At 40.4% G+C, this 19,399-nt stretch overlaps 1 long non-coding RNA gene across 1 annotated transcript in view; it reads right to left on the bottom strand.

Moving 5' to 3' along the window:
• Nucleotides 1–403: 403 nt before the first annotated feature.
• Nucleotides 404–19,399, bottom strand: part of LOC143652613 (uncharacterized) — a 43,826-nt gene continuing 24,830 nt past the window's right edge. The window contains exon 2 of the long non-coding RNA XR_013160790.1: nucleotides 404–1,641. This is a non-coding gene — a long non-coding RNA (uncharacterized LOC143652613). The remainder of the gene's footprint in view (nucleotides 1,642–19,399) is intronic.

Here is a 19,399-nt window from a genome sequence, read left to right as displayed (position 1 = left end):
GGAAAGTGTTAGCCAAACCTAGATGGATGCTGTCCACAAACACCTGGCCAGCTCTCCTTGAAACTGTCAGGGTCACCAAAAACAAGGGAGTGGCAGAAATTGCCATAGCCAGGGGCAGCCTAAAAGACTGCCTACACATGTTGAGATGTCCTGGAAAAGAAAAAGGACATTCAGGAAAAACCCGGGAATGAAGTATGGGCTTTGGTTAATAATAATGTGTCATATTGGTTCATAAATTGTCAGAAATTTGTCATGCTAAGATGATAACTGGGTGGGAACATGTGGGAATCTTCCATACTGTCCTTGCAATTTTCCTGCAAATCAAAAACTGTATTATGATAAAAACTTGTTACAAAATGAAACAGTGTCAAGTTCAGTAAATGAAAGAAAGTTTTAAACTGCCTTTCCAAATGTCCACTTCCCTTTTTACTTTTAAGATTTTAGTGTTTACTCTACTTACAATGACATGGAATAATAAAGAACAATGCCAACAGGTGGAATTTGCCAAATGCCTCCTGTGTCCTGTCGCATCTATCGACTATAATAACATACCTCTACGATAACCCCGATAGTAACAACCATTAGGAAGCAACCAGGGCTCTGGTTTCCTTTTCCATCCTGAGCACACGAGAAGACTCCACTTCCCAGAGCTGTCACACTCAGGCCGTGCGACTGGTTCTGATGACAGTGGGATGTGAATGTAAATGCGCATGACACTCAGGAGCTGGTGGGTCCACGTCTTCTCCTCTTTTGCCGTGACTAAGGAGGCACAGAACCACAAGACGTAAAACAAGCTGGGTCTCGAGTGACCATGTGGAAGAAGGCTTCCCTGGAGCATCACTGGAATTGCACCAGTCCATGACGTGGGCCAGGTACAACTCCGCAAGGGGGTGACATCACACCTCCGTGTTGGAGTCTGCAGGGCAAACGCACAATGCCCATGTATTCCACAGGCTGATCGCTCGGTAACCTTTGCTGCCAGGATTGATGCCCTCATTTTTGTAATAAAAATATCCCAAAGAACCCTGGCTCCAGTAAACAACAATCCCTAAGAAGATCACAGTCTCGTTTCATACATCTTGTAAGTACTTGAGGCAGACCTTTCAGCTGACTGTAATCCCATGGCTGTCCTAAAACACCCAGTCTCATGCTCATGAATGCTCACCTCTGTTCTTTCCTGTTGCTGGACCATGTTCCTATAAATTGTATAGGAAATGAAGCAGAATGTAATGACAGTGCCTGCAGGTCCTGAAGCAGCTGAACAGGTGAAAGTCTGGCCAAGAGTCTATTCAAGGCAGACTTCAATGTGCCCATTACTCAGAGCAAAAGGAAGTCCATCACAGCCCGCCTTGCTCTAGAGACACCACCAGCTCCTGGAGGGCAGGGCTCGTGAGAAGTCGGTTCAAACAAACATAAGAAGTTAACACGAACTGAGCTCCTTCAGAGCAGAGGCCTTTCAGCATTGTATTTGAATGGCGACTCCAATCCATCGGCTCTTCAGGCCACAGCCATTCTTCCATTGCAGCCCCTCTCCTGAGTCACAGGAGACCAAGTGGCCATCCCAGGGCTGCGTCTCTTGAGACAGTCCAGTTAAGACCAGAAATTGTGAGGGCTGGTTGCAAAGGCCAGTCAGGGATTGATCTGCATGAGAAACGGAATGATTAGATTATCATCGGACAGATTGCTGGTCTTTCAGAATGAGAATTCCAAGCTACTCCTTATTTCTGCATGCTGTGGTTCTCAAGGGAAGAGCTGTAATGAAGAGGGACTGAACTAACCTCTTTGTCCCTGTGGCTTCTATTTGACAATATGAGGATTAAAACATTACCTATCTTCGACCTAGCACAGGACAAGGTACAGGCAGGGAAAGAAGATAACATGAACAGGGAAGGAAAGCCCACTAGTGCTGGGTGGACACAAAGATGTGTTTTATATGTCTTTGGACAGCAGGCTCAGCACTTGGGGACCAAGGTTCTCAGGAGAAGCTGAGGACCCACTATAGGGATTTAGGTGGAGGGGCCATATATGGACATGGAAAGTGACAGTCTTTTAAATAGCCCAAGGATCCTGGTTCCTTGAGGCAGTGGGCAGGATTCTGAGGGCCCCATTATCTTCTCCTACCTTTAGACTCTACTGTGCTTTAGCCCCCTGCTCCCTTCACCGAGCCTGGGCCCTTTGACGGATGCCTGCTCTCACTTTACCAACTCACACTCATCCTTGCAACTATGATCTGACGTTGAAAAGTGGCAACTCCCTCAACCAATTCTTGTTGCTCTCCTTGTCATTTTAACTGGGCATACGTAGAACCCACTGACACCACAGCCACTGTGCACACTCTTGGAACTTCACGAAGCCTCCCCTGGCACCAGTCTTCTCTGCTTCTGAAATTCTAGCATCCCACTCTGACTGTACAATGACCAATCCTGATTGTCCAAAACCTTCCACTCTTTACACTTGTTCCTTAGCCACATTGAGACAAATTCCTCCTTACCTTCATTGCTCAAACTGGACCCTATGACTAATCTCTTGCATTAACCTTTTACAAATTTTCTTGACCCTCTCGCCATCTGGCCTTTCTGGGCACTTGCACTATAAAACCCTCACCGAGAATGAATCAGAAAGTATGCCCATATATGAGTAGCTAGACATCTGTTTAAAATAATGAAAACACACTGCAGTTATTAAAAATCTTCATTGCAAGTGATAGAAAAGTTATTCCATTAACTTAGGCTAAAAACTGCAAAACATTGATGAAAGAAATCAAGGGAGATCCAAATAAATGGACATACTGTGTTCATGAGTTGAAGATTCAATGTTGTTTGAATGACAATCTCCCCTCAAATTTATGCAATCAATGAAATATCAATAAAAATTCCAGCATGTTATTTTTGGTAGAAATTGGCAAGCTGATCCTAAAATTAATATGCAAAGACAAAGGAACTAGAATAGCCAAAGTGACTTTGAAAATCAAAAACAAATTTAGAGGACACAGATGATCTGATTTCAACTTTTACTATAAAATTATGCTAACCAAGACAATGTGGTATTGGAGAAAGAGTAGACACATGGGTCAATGGAACGCAATCGAGTCAGATAATGGTCACTCATATAGTCAGCTGATTTCAGCAAAGGTGCAAAGGCGGTTCGATGGAGAAAGGATACCTCTCCAACCACAGTGCTGGGCAATTGGATATCCTAGGACAAAGGATAAACTTTGAACCATACTTTGCACTATATAAAAATTACTCAAAAAACGGATTATGATTTAAATATAAAACCTAAAACTTTAAAACTGGTAGATGAAACCATAGGACAAATATTTGTGATGTTCAGTTAGCAAATATTTCTTAGTACAGCATCAAAAGCTTAAAATAAAAAATTGTAAAGTTGGAATTCATAAAAATTTTTAAAAAATGCTCTTTGAAAAGTAGCATAAAAAATGAAAGGAAAGGAGACAGTATTTATTATAAATATATCTGATAAAGCACTTAAATCTGGAATATAAAAAGAACTGTCCAGACTCAATAATAATTAAAAAAGCAATAAAAAATGGGCAAAAGATGCAAATAGATACTTCAGTAAAGAAAATGAATAGATGCCAAATAACTACCTGAAAGGGTGATCAACATCATTAGTCATTAAGGAAGTTCAAATTAAAACTGTGAGGACTATATACGTTTACTAGAATGGCAAAAAGAAAAGAAAAGAGAAAGTCGATAGTGAGTGCTGGAGAAGATTAGAGCAGCTGGAGCTCTCCTATGGTGTTTGTGGGAATGCACACGTGGCACATGCACATGTGGCACAACCACTCTGGAAAAGCTGACTGACATTTTACTGCAAAATTAAATATACATCTACCATATTCTAGAGAGATGGAAGGAGAGAGGGAGAGGAAGAGAATGCTGAAGCTGGAAGGCAAGGAGAAAGAGATGAGGAGCTTATCCTTCCAGTCGCTACCTTCCTGTCCATATCAATTCCTAAATCCCAGAGAAAGAGATGAGCTCAGAAAATGAACCCACATAGACTATTTCCAGACACTCCATAGCACATGGGAACTTCCTAATAACCCTATGAGCTGGGCAAGAGAGTTGCTTCTTGTCTTCTTACAGATTAAAAAGTTAACAGTAATAGGGGATATGCTTAGTAAGAGATCTAGAGGGCCTACTAGAAAATCTAGAAGGTTTTTGTCAGAAGTCCACCGTTCTGTAAGATGGCGAGGTCCCATCCTGTGTCTTTGGCCCATCTGAAGTGTGCCCTGGTCTACAGAGCGGTAGACAGCACACGGCCTGGTTGGATAGAGGCCTGAGAACATGCCACTCTGAACAACTGAAGTTCAGAGGTGACTGCCCCTTATTTCTGCTCTTCCCTTGGTGGTGACAAGAAAGACAACTTGGCCATCAGGTCAGAGACCCCCCAGGAGTGCCCGGGGCACTGCTGGGTGTCTGTGCTCTTGTGCTCTCCAGAGCACCTCATTCCCACCTGTGTCTCTCCCAGCTCCTGCTACCTAAGGGTGAAGACTCTCAATTCTTCCTGTCATACACTTAGACCAGTTGTTCATCTCGATGGCACTGAGTTTTTAACTTACCAGTCAAGAATCTGCAGCCTTCCAGTCCCTGGTCTATGATGGGAGGGCGTGCAAGGAAATAACAGAGACCACAGAGCACAGGGGATGGGGTCAAGTGACCTCAAAGTGCATATGGGGGATGTGCCCAGTACCCTGCTCCTTCCTGAGACCCAAACCCTGCGATGACCAGCGACTTGAGCAATGCCACACTGGGAAGACAGCTCTTACCATCTTGGATTTGGGCAGATGCGCCTCAGAAAATTGAAGTGAGAATTTTATCCTCCCCATTTACAACCCCTGATGGAGAAGGCCTTCCACGGTAATAGTTAAATGATCTCGGACCTTGCTGTGTTCTGGTGAGCAGGAGGGATACCTGGAGAACATGATGATGACAGCTTTTAGGGTATCGCAGCCTGAAGACATCACCTTCAAGAGCAGAAGGAACAGCAGTGCTCCCTCTTTTTGCTGCATCCTAGCCCTGATGTCCAAACCTTTACTCTTATCCCCTTCAGTGGGAAGCCCCGAAGGTGTGGGGCCAACTTGTTAAAGAAAGTGCATGGAGCTGCCACCTCATTCCACAAGGAATTACTCCACTTGAACTCCCCAAAACCGCATCTAAAGCCCCGAGTAAATCTTGGCTTCCCTTTGGCTTGTAGCCCTTGGTTTGCCTGCTCTAGTTAGGCATTCCAGACTCCAGGCTGCTTCCTGCTCAGATACCTGTTAGTCCTTCCGAATGTCTCAGGATGACCTGGAGAACCTGATGTCCATGACATGCCCGACCCTGCACCTTGACACCAACGCGCCCTCCCGGAGCACCAGCTGCTTCAGTTACGCAGGTCGGGCCTGGCTCCTGAACCACCGAGACCACTATTTCCCAAACAGTCTGCTGTTATTAGCAATGATAAAAACAACATCTTGGAATGATTGAAAAGGCTTTTTTAGAAGTTTTTCTTAGTTCACCTGTAATGCTTTTAAAAGAAAACAGCTTTCTAAGAGAGACTGGCCAACAGATAGGACAAGCGACACACAGAGACTCCAAGTATCCAGGGGTCAGACTTAGGGCTCCAGGCCCTCATATGGGGCTCCCTAAACCCTGTAATAAGACTCAAGATCGACTCTCTTGGGTTATAGTGATTCTCTGAGTGCTGTTTCTCTCTTTACCTGTCAAAGTAGGAGCAGAGAACTTCTCTAGAAGTTTTTTTGACATGAAATACTGGAAGCCACCTGCAGATCCACCTCCCATTCTATTGCCACATCTAGAATTTTCTCTCCTCTGTTTACACTGACTTTGGCAACCCCTGACCTGAAGGCAAAGATGTGGCCAGACCTATGAGGTCCTGGAGAACCATTTTTGCCAGTAAACTTTTTGCAGAATTAGAAAAAAATCACATGCACAGTAATGGAAAAAGCTTTGCTTCCATACTCTAACTTTGGGGCAGGTTGGCCCTTTGTTAATAATTTGAGACTCTATTATGCTTAAAACATAGTTCTCAGACTCTAAAGAATTGAAAACAGGGACTTGAACAGACATTTGTACATAGCACTGTTATTCACAATAGTCGAAAGGTGGAACAGCACATGTACCCATTGATAGTTGAGCAGACAAACAAGTGTACATGCTATAATGCAATATTATTCAGCTACAGAAAGGAACAAAGTCTTATACATGTGACAACAGGGTGAACCTTGAAGACACCATGTTGAGTGAAATAAACCAGCTGCAAAAAGATAAATATTGTGTGGCCGCATTTGTATGGAATACTTAGAATAAGCAAATTCATAGTGATGTACAGGTTAGCAGGGGCAGAGGGCAGGAGGGAGTGGAGAGGAATTGCTGGATGGGTGCAGAGCTTCTGCTTAGCCAATGGAGAGCTGTGGGGATGGTGACCCAACACTGAGTGCAGTTAATATCATTGGGTTATACACAGGAATAAGGTTAATATCAGAAACCCTGTTATATATGTATTAGAAACCTACAATAATAACAGTTTACAGATAAGAAGTCTGATATTCTCAGAATTGTGGAAAATGATTTGTCTCTCAACAAAACTTGAGAAGCTTTCTACATTAAGAATAAAAATCTTCCCCCCACACTCCCTGCCCTGAATTACATTCAATTTTGGACTGTGCCCGTGACAGAGAGTAACAATCACCAAATATCCATGTGCTCCCCTCTGCTTGTGGTAAGGTTAGGGTCACGTGACTAGTCCTGGCTGATAAAATATGTGTGGAGGTAATAATCGTCCTTTCTGGCTGAGGCTGTGGAAAGCCTAGCACAATATTAGACTTTACTTCTATCTAACAACTGAGCTTTGCGACCAGGTCGTGGAGCTGCAAACAATCGCCTGCGCCAGGTTCCCTGAGGGGCTGTGTGGAGTTAGGCTCTGCTGACACTTTGGGCATGACCATGTGTGAAAAGAAGTTCAGGGTGAGCTGTTACCACCTCAGGACCTAGCACATCCTGGTTAACAGAACTCCCACTTCACAAATTCCTGTTTCCTTTCTACTAGGTCATTTGTTCAAGCTGTCTCTCTGCCATCATAACCCTTTTACTCCATTTCTGGTTTGAGATATTCCATGTCCTTCAATGTCTGTTCCAAGCGTTATCCACTTCCCAAGGTACCACCGAGTCTCCAGCAGGAGGTGACATCCATTTCTCCTCTGCGGACGGAAAGAACACTGCACTCCTTACGGTGACGATCGCATCTGCTTTGCTGCCTCCTCTCTTTATCTGAGAACCCTTGAGTGTGGAGACCACATGGGATCCATCCAAGCACTCCAGGCACCCACTTCTGCAGGCAGTGGTAGCTTCGAATGGAAACTTGTTGGTTTGAACTGAGTTTTCTCCGTCTCTATGAGGAAGGCAAAGTACAGACTCGGGTAGGTGGCACTAAGAGATGATTTTAAGTCACCCCCTGCCTGATGTACAGCAATGTGAGATGTAAAGCAAAACAGACAGAAATCACCATGCATTAAGAAAAGTGATTCACAAAATGCAGGATAAATACATATCTTATTAGAGAAGAGAGGAAGCAAAAGTGATGTTTTCTGAAGAAAACCAGATGAGGAGTTAGAGAATCAGGGTTCTAGATTTAACATGTCTTGATTCCCAAAACTGCTCAAACAAATGCCATGGAATGGGTCAAGTTAAACAATGGGATTTATTGGCTCACAGTTTTGAGTCTAAATGGAAGTTCAAATCAAGACATCAACAAGGCAACGCTTTTCTTTTGACAGCAGAAGCTCTGGGATTGGTTGGCCACACCCTTGGTCCTTAGTACAGCACATGGTGACGCACACAGCGGCGTCTCCTGGCCTCTCATCTCCTCCAGGTCCCACTGATGTCCAGCTGTGGCTTTCTGTCTCCCTGTCTGAATTTTATTTTCTTATAAAGGACTCTAGTGATAGGACTAAGACCCATCCTGGGCCAACCCTTAACTTAAGGGGCCTCCTCACAAGGTCCTACTTAGTGGGTTCACACCTACAGGCATGAATTCAATTGAAGAACGTTTTTCTGAGGTGCATACCTCCAAACCACCACAACACATATGAAATGGATGCTGTAACTGCTCTGAGACTCAGGTTTACCACCTTGTAGAGGGGGTCAGAGACCGAAGAGGAAGTTAATGAATGTATTTCATTCTGAAGTTTTCTGTACACGAATTCCAGGATGTTTACCAGGACGAGGATAAAGTCTCCATCTTGTGGTTGAATTCAGTTCTGCGTTCACTCCTAATCTTATCACGGATAGCAAGCAACCTGAAGTCAGTTTAGAGAAGCAGCATTGAGGGCATGACTTCCATGAGGAACAAACAGTCACCTTAATGCAAGTCCAGCAGGACAGGCTTCACGAGCTGTCACCTGGAAGAGAATTTCAACTAGAATAATGAGCTGTTCAAAGGTACATTTTTCTTCATTCTCTTTTATAAGAGAAGGGATACTGTTCAAGTTTGCTAGCTGCCAGAATGCAATACACCAGAAACGGAATGGCTTTTAACAAGGGGAATTTAATGAATTGCTAGTTTACAGTTCTAAGGCTGAGAAAATGTCCCAATTAAAACAAGTCTATAGGAATGTCCAATCAAAGGCATCCAGGGTAGATGCCTTGGTTCAAGAAGGTCAATGAAGTTCAGGGTTTCTCTCAAATGAGAAGGCACATGGTGAACACAGTTAGGGCTTCTCTCTCAGCTGGAAGGGCACATGGTGAACATGGCATCATCATCTGCTAGTTTTCTCTCCTGGCTTCCGGTTTCACGAAGCTCCCCAGGGGATATTTTCCTTCTTCATCTCCAAAGGTTGCTGGCTGGTGGACTCTCTGCATCTCATGGCTACATTGTTCTGCTCTCTCTGAATCTCCCTCTCCAAAATGTTTCCTCTTTTATAGGGCTCCAATAAACCAATCAAGACCCACCCAAATGGGTGGAGACATGTCGTCCCTTAATCCAGTTTAACAACTATTCTTGACTAAATCACATCTCATTACAGTTTCAAACATGCAGTATTGAATAGAGATTATTCTACCTTTATGAAATGGGATTTATATTAAAACATGACTTTTCTTAAGGGGCATACTTCCTTTCAAACCAACACAGATACTATGTGTTGGAAACTGAAGATATATTGATAAATGAGGCACAGTCCTTACTACCAGTAAATTCACAGTCTAGTGGGGAAGATAAATAACAGGTAAGTAATAAATACTTATGTAGGTAGCGTGTGCAGTGGGAACACATGGGAGCACTGGGGATTCAGGTGGCATCTAGAAGAAAAGACTGGAGGAGATGTAGGAGTTAATCTGTGGAAGAGAGAAATGAAGAGCACTGAGGGCAGAGGAGAGAATGGCTGATCATTCAATGAGGTAAGAGCAGGCAAAATTAAAAAGAGAAACAAAACTTAGAGTGCAATGTAAGTTACTATCACTGGCCTAGATTTTGTCCTGAGGGTCACTGAAGCATTTTAAGCAATTTGGGTTTAGAAAGAGCACTCTGATGTTGTATGAAAATTGATTGGAGAAATAAAAGATAACAGTGCTCTAATTTTGATAACTGCAGGAGGGGTAGAAAGAAGTACTTAGAAGGTAGAGTAAATTTAAGAGTCAACAAGTACTAAGTGTGACCATGATAGTGGAAGCCACCATGGAATAAAGGTTTAAAAAATGTTACTGAAATTAAAACAGTCAAGGGAATCGAGAGTGTAGCTGGGTAGTTAAGATAGGTTTGAGAGAGAAATTAACACGTGAAGGAGATAATTACCTACATGGCATATCTTCCCTGAGAAAAGGGGGAATGGGCCCAGCTCAAATGGCCACCCTCATAAGAGAATTCAGACCCCAAGACCCGAAGAACAAAAAGAGCTTAAGCTTGTCTTCCACCCAAGCCTCTGTCTGAACCACGCTCTTGGCAGGGACACGGTCCACTAAGAATTGAGGACTGCCCATCACTTTATGCTGGTGGAGAGCTGAGGGCTGACAAGTGCCACCTGCTGGGCAGGACAGGAAAAGCAGAGTCCCCAGGCACCCCAGGAAAGCCAACCTGTGGGTCTCACCTCAGGGACCCGTGGTCACACCCTCCTCCTAGGCCTGGGCTGTCTGGTCTGGGAAAGTGTGATTAGGGTCAGTCAGATTTGGGATGACCCCCTCCTCCTCCTCCTTTTTCTTCTTCAAAAAAGGCTCCATATAGGCAGGACAAGAACCAGAAAAATAAGAGCGAAAAACTCTGATCATTTAAGCAGAAGCTCTGCTAGAGGCCTAGAATAAGTTCCTCTTTTATAGGATCCCAACAAACTAATCAAGACCCTTGTAGAATGGGTGGAGACATGCCCCACCTAATCAAGTTCAATACCCATCAGTGACCGAGTCACATCTCCATGGAGATAACCCAGTTAAGCTTCCAACCTATAGTGCTGAATAGGAATTAGAAGAAACGGTTACTCCCACAAGACTGGTTAAGATTAAAACATGGCTTTTGTAGGGTACACGAATCCTTTCAAACTGGTACACCAACAAATAAGAAAACCCTAGGTAAAAGAGTGAAAACAACCTCCAGAATAAATTAATCAGGGAAATCAGATGCCTGGACATCAACAAAAGATTATGAGTCATACTAGGAAAAATGAAGGTATGGCCCAATCAAAGGAACAAACTAACACTCCAAACAAGATACAGGAGTTGAAAGAACTAATTAAAGATATTAAAACAAATATGCTAAATCAAATCAGTGAGTTAAAGAAAGATATTAAAAAAGAGAGGAAGGACATAAAGAAGACATAAGGCAACCATAAAAAGAATTTAAAAGCTTGAAAAAACAATGGCAGAATTTATGAGAATGAAAGACATAGTATAAGAGATGATAAACACAATGGAGAATGACAACAGTGAATTTGAAGAAGCAAGGGGTAGGGAACTAGAGAACAACACATCTGAAATCCTACACAGAAGGACAGATAAGGAAAAGAATAGGACCCTAAGAAAAGGGGACACATAGAGCCTGGAGATACATAGAGCCATGAACCAGCTCTTCATTGGCAAACCTGAGGAGTGGGGTCCAGCTCTGAAAAGGCTTTTTTTTCCCATTTTTTACTCCTTAACAGATCATTAGAACTGTAAGACTTCTTAGACTCCAGCACTGCCCAGGTAAGGGAGGAATTAAGTTTGTCTGAGAGACAAAGTAACTAGTCAGGTGAAAGGAGTTAATTCCATAAAGGAAAGGAGTTAATTCCCAAGAGAAAGGTGGGGCCCAGCTCGAGTGAAATCCCTCTGTCATGGTCAGGTTTATGTGTCAACTTGGCCAAGTGGTGGTGCCTGTTTGTCTGGTTGGGCAAGTGCTGGCTTGTCTGCTGCAATAAGGACATTTCATAGAATTAAACCATGATCATGTCAGCTGCATCCACAGCTGATTCCATTTGTAATCAGCCAAAGGGGCGTGTCTTCTGCAATGAGTGATGCTTAATCTAATCATGGGAAGCCTTTTAAGGAGGGTTCAGAAGAGACAGGCTCTTTCTGCTTGGGTTGGTGAGCCTCTCCTGTGGAGTTCATCCAGACTCTCCATCAGAATCGTCGGTTTCACAGGTTTCCCTGCAGATTTTGGACTCTGTGTGTCCGCGGTCACATGAGACACTTATAAATTTTTTATTTGTGAGTGTTCCCTGTTGATTCTGTTTCTCTAGAGAACCCTAACTAATACCCCCTCCTTGAAGGGATTCAGGCCCCAAGGATAGGAAAACTGAAGCAATTAAAGGCCAACCTACAACCTCTCGTCTGTCTCAACCACACCCCAGCTGGGAGAATCTGCTGAAGTTAAAAGCATCACTTTATGCTGGTGGGAAGCTACAGGCAGACAAGTGTTGCATACTGGGCAGAATAGGAAAAGCACAGAGTCTAGAGGCTTCATAGGAAATTCTGTCAACCTGCTGGGTCTCACCTTCCGGGAAAACTGATGCTAGTGACTCTTTTCTCCTGAGAGGACACCAGTCCAGTCTGGGAAAATCTGACAAGGGTCTATAATGTCTGAGGAGACACTCCTCAAAAAAAAAGGTTCCATATAGGCAGGGCAAGAAACAGAAAAGTAAGAACTGAAAAATTCTGATCAGTTAAACAAAAACTATGCCAGAGATCAAGAATAGGTTGAACTGAATGTCAAAGAACATATAGAGAAATAGTCATCTGGCAAGAAAATCCCAGGTAAAAGAGTGAAAATAACCTCCAGAATAAACTAATTATGCAAATCAAATGCCTAGATGTTAGCAAAAAATACAAATCATATTAGGAAAATCGAAGATATGGCCCATCAAAGGAACAAATCAACAATTCAAATGAGATACAGGAGTTGAAACAACTAATTCAGGATGTTCTACTAGGCATGGAAAATCTCATATAAAGTCAATTCAACAAGTTGGAGGAAGATATAAAGACATTGGGTGAACAAAAACAAGAAATCAAAAGTTTGAAAATACAAATCACATAACTTATGGGAATGAAAGGCATGATAAAAGAGAAGAAAAAAACAATGCAAATTATTACAACAGATTTGAAGAAGAACAAGAAAAAGAAGAAGAAGAAATGACTAGTGAACTAAAGGACTGGACATCTGAAATATGACACAAGAAAGAAAATGTAGGGAAAAATGGAAAAATATGAGCAGGGTTTCAGGGAATTTAATAACAGCATGAACTGCACAAATATGCATTTGTGGGTGTCCCAGAAAGAGAAAAGAAGAGAAAAGAAGGAGAAAGACTAATGGAGGAAATGATCACTGAAAATTTCCCATCTCTTATGAAAGACATAAAATTACAGATCCGAGAAGTGCAGCATACTCCAAACAGAATAGATCCAAATAGACATACTCCAAGACACTTACTTATTAGATTGTCAGGCGTCAAAGAGAATTTTTAAAGCAGCAAGAGAAAAGTGACCTATCACACACAAGGGAAGCCAAATAAGACTGTGTGGATTTCTCAGCAGAAACCATGGCAGTGAGAAGACAAAGGTATGATATATTTAAGATTCTAAAAGAGAAAAACTGCCAACCGAGAATCCTATATCCAGCAAAATTGTTCTTTAAAAATAAGGGGGAGATTAAACCATTTTCAGACAATCACTGAAAGAATTTAGGACCAAGAGACTGGCTCTGAAAGAAATGCTAAAGGGAGCCTATAGGTAGATACAAAAAACCAAGAGAAAGAGATCAGAAGAAGAGTACAGAAATGAATACCATCAGTAAAGGTAAAGAGAAAAATATTAGATATGACATATAAAATGCAAAATACAAAATGGTAGAAGAGAGTACTGCTTTTACAGTAAAAACACTAAATGACAGTGGGGTAAATTCAACAAGCAAAAGACATAGACTAGCAGAATGAATTAAATAACAGGACAGATCTAAACACTGTCTAGAGAAGACTCATTTTAGACCTAAGGACAAAAATTGGCTGAAGTGAAAATTTGGGAAAAAATATGTCATGCAAACAACAATCAGATAACAGCAGGAGCAGCTATGCTAGTATCTGAGAAATTAGACTTAAAATTAAAACAACTAAAAGAGATAAAGAAGGATGTTATGTATTAGTAAAAGGAACAATTCAACAAGAAGACATAAAAATTATAAATATTTATGCTCTGAGCCAGAGTGTTTCAAAGTACATGAGGCAAACACTGACAACACTGAAAGGAGAAATAGACACCACTACCTTAATAGTTGCAGACTTCATTTTCCCACTCACATCAATGGACAAAACATCTAGATAGAAGGTCAATAAAGAAACAGAGAATTTGAATAATACAATAAATGAACTAGACTTAAAAGTTCATTTACAGGACATTGCACCCCGCAAAAACAGAAGACAAATTTTTCTCAAGTCCTCATGGATTGCTTTCAAGGATAGACCATATGCTGGTCATAGAGCAAGTCTCAATAAATTGAAAAAGATTGAAATCATACAAAACGTTTTCTCAGATCTTAATGGAAGGGAGTTGGAAATCAATAACAGGCAGAGAGCCAGAAAATTCACAAATATATTGCAGCTCAACAACACACTCTTGAAAAACCAGTGGGTCAAGGAAGAAATTACAGGAGAAATCTGTAACTATCTTGAGGCAAATGAAAATGAAAGTGCAACATATCAAAATGTATGGGATGCAGCAAAGGCAGTGCTAAGAGGGAAATTTATTGCCTTAAATGCCTATATTAAAAAAGGAGAAAGAGCAAAAGCCAAGGAATTAATTGCTCACTTGGAAGAATAGAGAAAGGACAGCAAACGAACCCCAAAACAAACAAAAGGAAAGAAATAATGAAAATTAGAGTAGAAATAAATGAAATTGAGAACATGAAAACAATCAATAAAATTGACAAAACCAGAAGTTGGTTCTTTGAAAAGCTTAATAAAATCGATGGACTCTTAGCTATGTTGGCAAAAGAGAGAGAGAGAGAGAGAGAAAGAGAATGCAAATAAATAAAATTAGAAATGAAAGAGGAGACATAACCACTGACCCCACCGAAATAAAGGAGGTAATGAGATGATACTATGAGCAACCATATGCTAATAAACTGGAAAATGTATATTGAAATGGACAACTTTCTAGAAAGACATGAACAACTAACATTGGCTCAAGAAAAAATAGATGACCTCAACAAACCATTCACAAGTAAAGAAATTGAATTAGTCAACAAAAAGCTCCCCCAAAAAATCTATAGTGAAGCTACTAGAGCTAATAAATGAGTACAGCAAAGTGACAGGCAAAAAAGAAAATGACCAGATGGCTTCGCATGTGAATTCTACCAAGCATTCAAGAAAGAATTAGTAACAATTCTGCTCAAACTCTTCGAAAAAGTTGAAGAGGAGGAAAAACTGCCTAACTCATTCTATGAAGCCAACAATCATGGTAATTCCGAAGCCAGACAAAGATACTACAGGAAAAGAAAATTACAGACCAATCTCTCTAATGAATATAGATGCAAAAATCCTCAACAAAATACTTGGAAATCAAATTCAGCAGTACATTAAAAGAATTATACACCATTACAAAGTGGGATTTATTCCATGTATGCAAGGCTGGTTCAACATAAGAAAATCAATTAATGTATTAAACCATATCAACAAATAAAAGCAGAAAAACAACATGATCATCTCAATTGATGCAGAAAAGGTATTTAACAAAATTCAATATCCTTTCTTGATGAAAACACTTTCAAGGAAAGGAATAGAAGGGAACTTCCTCTACATCATAAAGCAAATATATGAAAAACCCACAGCTAACATCATCTTCAGTGGGGAAAAAGTCAAAGCTTTCCCTCAAGGTCAGAAACAAAACAAGGATGCCCGCTGTCACCATTGTTATTCAACATTGGGATGGGCATTCTACCCAGAGTAATTAAAAAGAAAAAAAAAACATGCTAATAGTAAAGGGAGAAGTAAAACTCTCACTGTCTGCAGATGGTATGAGACTATATGTCAACCCCCCCAGAAATAACCCAGAGCAAAGCTACGGGTTAATAGCTAATAAATGAATACAGCAGAATGGCAGGGTACAAGATCAACACCCCAAAATCAGTAATGCTTCTATACACTAGTAATAAGCAATCTGAGGAGGAAACCAAGAAAAAAATCCATTTACAATAGCAACCAAAAGAATAAAATATTCAGCAATAAATTTAACTAGGATACAAAAAAAAAGACCTATTCATGGAAAACTACAAGAAATTGCTAAAAGAAACCATGGAAGATATAAATAAATGGGAAAGTATACCATGTTCATGGATTGGACAATGAAATACAATTAAGATGTCAATTCTACCTAAGTTGATTTATAAACTCAATACAATACCAATTAAAATCCCAACAACTTACTTTGCAGAAATAGAAGAGTCAATAACCAAATTCATTTAGGAGGATAAGTTGCCTGAAATAGCTAACAATACCTTCAGAAAGAAAAATGAAGTGGGAGGTCTCACACTACCTGACTTTTAAGCATATTACAAACCTACAGTGGTCAACACAGCATGTTACTGGCAAAAAAATAAATATACTGACCAATGGAATCAAATAGAGTGTTCAGATATAGACCCTCTCATATATGAACATTTGATCTTTAAAAAGGTGGTCAAGCCAACCCATCTGGGACAGAGCAATCTCTTCAATAAATGGTGCTTGGAGAACTGGATATTCACATGCAAAAGAATGAAAGAGGATCCATGACTCATACCCTAAACAAAAATGAACTCAAAATGGATCAAAGACCTAAACATTAGGGCTAATACCTAAAACGGTTTAGAAGAAAATGTTGGGAAATATCTTTTAAACTTGTAAAAGGACATGGTTTTCTAGACCTTACACCCAAAGCAGGAGCAAAGAAGAAAAAAATAGGCAAATGGGAACTCCCCCAAATTAAACACTTTTGTGCATCAAAGATCTTTGATAAAGAAGTAAAAAAGGCAGCCTACACAATGGGAGACAATATTTGGAAACCATATATCAGATAAGAGTTTATTATAAAGAATATACAAAGAGATTCAGAATATAAAAAGAGAGTCTTCAACTCAATAACAAAAGACAAACAATTTAATTAAAAATGGGCAAAAGACATCGACAGACACTTCTCAGAGGAGCAGATGCAAATGGCTAAAAGGTGCATGAAAAGATGCTCAATTTCCCTGGCTATTATGGAAAAGCAAGTTAAAACCACAATGAGATATCATCTCACACCCACTAGAATGGCTATTATTTACAAAACAGAAAACAAAAGTGCTGGAGAGGATGTGGAGAAAGAGGCATATTTGTCCACTGTTCATGGAAATGTAAAATGGTAAAATGGTACAACCACTCTGGAAGGCAGTTTGGCAGTTCCTCAGGAAGTTAAATACAGAATTGCCACATGACGAGCAATCCCATTGCTAGGTATATATTTAGAGGGCATGAGGGCAAGGACACAAATGGACATTTGCACACCATTGTTTATAGCAGCATTACTTATGATTATTAAGAGATGGAAACAGCCCAAATGTACATCAACAAATGAGGGGCTAAACAAGCAGTGATATATACACACGATGGAATATTGTGCAGCTGGAAGACAAAATAATGTCATGAAGCATGTTACACTGTAGATGTACCTTGAGGACATTATATTTTAAAATTTCAACTTCTATGTGAGACTAAAGAGAGAGATGTTTATTGGGAGCAAAATTCATATTTTAGGTAGTGCGTTACCTAATTTAACTTGTGTGGTCAGTTTAGTTGAACACCGTAAGTACATGGAATCTTGAATAGGGCGGAAATTTTGTTAGTTGTCCAGGTTAGTGTGATGCCCCAATAAATCCTAGAGTAATTAAGTCAGTGCATAAAGAAGAAATTGGAAAGTCCTTTGGGGGAAAGGGGAGAAAGGAGGAAATATTCAATTTCCTCATTTGGAGAATTTCTGATATTCTCACAAGCAGTGGGAACAACCAAGTCAATAGCCTGAGCCCTTGACCTTGGGGTTAGCCTCTCTGAAACTTATTCCTGCAAGGGATAGGCTAAGCCTACTTAAAATTAGGCCAAAGAGTCACCCCCAAAGAACCTCTTTTGTTGCTCAGATGTGGCCTCTCTCTCTCTAAGCCAACTCAGCAGGTGAATCCACTTCAAGTAGGAGCCCTCCCTCCTACTTGAAACATTACTCCCAGGGTGTAAATCTCCCTGGTAACATGGGACAGAAATAGCACAATGAGCTAGGACCCAGCATCTAGGGATTGAGAAAGCCTTCTTGACCAAAAGGGGGAAGAGAAAAATGAGACAAAATAAAGTTTCAGTAGCTGAGAGATTTCAAACAGAGCCAAGAGGTTATTCTGGAAGCTATTCTTATGCATCCCCTTTTAGTTTATGGTGTATTTGCATGGTTGGAGGGAAGTACTTGAAACTGCTGAGCTGTGTTCCAGTAGCCTTGATTCTTGAAAGTGATTGTATAAAGATATAATATTTGCAATGTGACTGTGTGATTGTGAAAACCTTGTGTCTGATGCTCCTTTTTTCTAGGATATGAACAGATGAGTAAAAAAATGTATAAAAATAAATGAATAATGGGGGAATAAGGGGTAAAATAAATTGGATAGAAGGAAATAGTAGTTGCCAATGAGAGGGAGTGTTATGGTGTATGGTATGTATGAATTTTCTTTTTTTTTTCTGAAGTGATGCAAATAATCTAAAAAGTGATCACAGTGATGAAAACACAACTATGTGATGATATTGTGAGCCATTGATTGTATACCATGTATAGAATGCATGGGTGAAGATTTATCAATAAAAATATTTTTTTGAATAATGAGGTAGAGTTTTAAATGTTTTCAGACAAACAGACACCGAGAGAGTTTGTGAGCAAGAGACCTGTTCTGCAAGAAATACTAAAGGGAGAACCACAGGGAGATAGGAAAATGCAGGAGAGAGGGGTTTAGAGAAGAGTGTGGAAATGAAGACTGTCAGTAAGTGTGAGAATAAAGTCATGATGCATACAGCACGTGGGTGTGCCTTGAGGACATTATGCTGAGTGGAATTAGCCAGAAACATAAGGACAAATAGTGCATGGTCTCATTAATATGAGCTAACATTAATGAGTGAACTTTGAGAGTTGAAGATGAGAACACAGGTTATCAGGAGACGGAAAGAGGATAGAGGTTGGGCATTTGATGCTGAAGGAGTAGAGAATGTTCAACAGGATTGAGTGGAAATGGATGGCACAATACTATTTGTTGGTGGCACAATATTGTAAGTTCATTGAGCAAAGCTGAGTGTGCATATGATTGGAAGAGGAAGGCAAGGAACATATATGACAGCAGAAGGTAAGATAGCCGATAAAGATTTATCAAAACCTAGAGTGGATCTTGATGATGATTAAAGGTACAAATATAAGACTGTTTTTGCATGAGGGAGAAAAAATGAGTATCAACATTGCAAGGTGTTGAAAATGAGAGAGTATATGCAATGCAAACTAGGATCTATAGTTAACAGTAACACTGTGATATGCTTTCATTAAATGTAGCAAAGGTTATATATCAAAGCTAAATGTCAATGAGAGGGATATAAGGAAAAGGTCCTGGGCTTTTGGTGTTGTCATTGTTGTTTTTCCTTTCTATTTTTTTTTTAATTCTTCATTTTCTTTCCTCTTCCTTCTTCGCAGAAGAAATGGAAATGTCCACATGTAGATTTTGGTGGTGAATGCATAGCTATATCAGGAAACATTGATTATTTACCTAGGATAAACTATACTCCTTGTGAATAAAGCTGTTTAAAAAATAAACAGAGGAGTAAAAATTCTGGAGAAAATGTTGAAAGATATACCTGTTCACTGATTGTGGGAAAGTGGAGTGGTGCAGC

This window comes from Tamandua tetradactyla, chromosome 12 (genome assembly GCF_023851605.1).
Source record: "Tamandua tetradactyla isolate mTamTet1 chromosome 12, mTamTet1.pri, whole genome shotgun sequence".
In the NCBI taxonomy this organism is placed as follows: domain Eukaryota; kingdom Metazoa; phylum Chordata; class Mammalia; order Pilosa; family Myrmecophagidae; genus Tamandua; species Tamandua tetradactyla.
This window is presented reverse-complemented; position numbering and strand designations above follow the sequence as displayed.